At 41.4% G+C, this 2,425-nt stretch overlaps 1 long non-coding RNA gene across 1 annotated transcript; it reads left to right on the plus strand.

Moving 5' to 3' along the window:
• The first annotated feature begins 488 nt into the window (after positions 1 to 488).
• LOC120903058 lies at positions 489 to 1,225 on the plus strand. The gene is made up of 2 exons (XR_005739531.1): positions 489 to 711; positions 815 to 1,225. It is a non-coding gene; the product is annotated as an uncharacterized LOC120903058 (long non-coding RNA).
• The last annotated feature ends 1,200 nt before the right edge of the window (positions 1,226 to 2,425 follow it).

The raw sequence follows: 2,425 nt of genomic DNA on the forward strand, positions 1-2,425 counted from the left end.
TCAATAACTAAAAATAAACAGAGTTCTAGGGCAATGTAAAATTTGATTTTTTTTTGAATATGAAGTTATATTTTATAGTTTTTAAAGAATTTTGCATTTTAGTAATGAAATTGATGGCCTGAAATGTTGTCATGCCAACGATCTTAAATCAAATGTATCACGGGTTGTCTTTGTTCGTTAAATATTTTGCTTTTATCCGAGCATTCATTTGATCTACTGGAGATGTAGAACTTACATAGTCTCTCGTTGTTAGTTGGTCCTAACATTTATTGATTTTATTAATAAGTAGTCTCCTTATCGCCAACGCTATCATCGTCATGCGAAGAAGCGAATCGAGAGAGTTTCTTTCGCATCATCATCGCCTGACGGCTGTTCTTGTAGGTATGCTGCTTCAACTTCCTGTCACTATTTGCCTACCAATTCGTAGTAGGCCTTTGAACCGGACCAAGTAGCTTGGAAAAAAACAAACATCGATTTCTTTGCTTAACCTTGTGATTGTGATTGCTATATGCAAAGGAGAGTGTACGCGTATGTGTGTGTCTAAATAAGGAAGGACAACGCATAGCTAAGACCCATTTTGATTTTTGTTTCCACACCTCATTCCGAATGCTAGCTAAATAGGGAAATACTCACCATTGTGGAAAATAAGCAGACTGGCCGAAAGACTGTCTTAAGGTGTACCTGAAATCGAAAGCGGACTTGAAGTGGAGGGTTTGGTGACGTTTCTGAAGACTTTTTTCTCTGCTTACTGTTCTTCTTTATTTTTCTTCCTTTCTTCCGCTTTTTAAACACTTGCTTCACTTGCCTGGAAAAGAAACCCCTGTCGCATTTTGAGTATAGCATGCTTCGACACAGTACGGTTTGCGATGACTTCCGATGGAAAACTGGACCATACCGTTCGGCCGACTGGCTGCTATCAATGATAGCAGCCGACCGCTAGCATGAGATGAGCGGTACGAGATTCGAAAATGGCGAGGGAAAATAAAATCGATGTCGTTGTCGGTTCTGTTGTTTGTCCAAAATAACGAATGAGAATAAGGGACCTTTCTCTGGTCCTGTTTTTTCGGAGTTGATTTGGGGAGACGGTAGAGCTGAGGTGGTAGCAAAAGTTAATAGCATGGAAATGAGTGATAGAGAGGATCGGCGGTAAGCTTGGTGTGTAAATGAAGAAGGTGCAAAATTAAGAAAAATACATTTAACTTTGCGTACCAACGGGGCGAACTTATCTGCGTGTTTTCTTTTCGTTTTTGGGCGAGATGCAAAGGGAGCTGCCTGATGCTGTTGATGGGAAAGCTGAAGAAAGGAAGATGCTTGATGGAAACAAAACAGACCAACGCTGTAGTTGAAGCGGATTTGCGTTTAATCGATCGATTCGTAGAGCCATCGGGTAACATTTTTTTGGTTTAAAAATCAATACGCGAAATGTTAGCTTATGGAAGAAACATGTTTGCAGCGGCACCGTAGGCACACAGTTACACAGTATGTTGGCATACAGAATTGTCATTATGCTAATGACTGAGTATGAGTAGAAAAACAAATATAAATCAAAGTTAGATGCCTGCGACTTACAAATAGTACCTTGAATATGTATCCCATGAAGTGAAATGCAAGGGCTGTGCACATTTCGCGCACATAAGTAAATGGCGTATCTTTAAATACATTTAACGTATTTAACCAAGCCTGCGCTTACGGCTTTTAATAAATGAGCATGGTATGGGACTGTCTCCAGAGCCAAACCCAAATAATTCAATTTCTTACCATGGAAATACAGTTGGCAAAATGTATGAATGCCAGCTGGTGCAGACGTGAAAAAGTAAAATCGTACTCATATACTTCGTCTTGTGGGCCCGCACCCATAGGATTTTTCCAACAACGGTAGAGAAAAACTGTTCATTCCAGAGCCACATCACCCAAGTCCTGCACGAGAAGTTGAAGAAAAGCTATTTATTCATTTATTTGCGCTTTATATGGGTTGGTTGCCGTCCCTAAGACGACTGTCCACGGCAGGGGCGTAAGAAGTAAAGTTCCCGCGTCCTTACACTTTTGCCGGCTACAGCGGTTTCCGCGTTTCTCATTACTCAATGAGTAAAAGCGGAAAAGATAAGAAAAGTGCCAAGACACTAAAAGATGGCACCGACAAAGCAAAGGAAAGAGGCACAAATGGCGAGAAGGATGGTAGCGAACGTGGCATGGGGCGGCATGAAACCACCCTCTCTGTTCGCCGATCCGTAAGCCCAAGAGGAAAAGGGGGAAAATAAGTATGGCGCTTCGTTGTTGCCCATCTACTCGTCTATTCTCTTTGCAGAAGCGGTGTCAAAAAGAGCGAAATATAAAATAAAAATTTATTGCACGTTAGAGAGGGTTGGCGTACGTATATGTATTTGTATGTGACGCAGAAATGGGTGGTGCGTTTTTCCCGCAGCTC

The sequence above is a fragment of the Anopheles arabiensis genome, chromosome 3 (genome assembly GCF_016920715.1).
Source record: "Anopheles arabiensis isolate DONGOLA chromosome 3, AaraD3, whole genome shotgun sequence".
NCBI lineage: Eukaryota > Metazoa > Arthropoda > Insecta > Diptera > Culicidae > Anopheles > Anopheles arabiensis.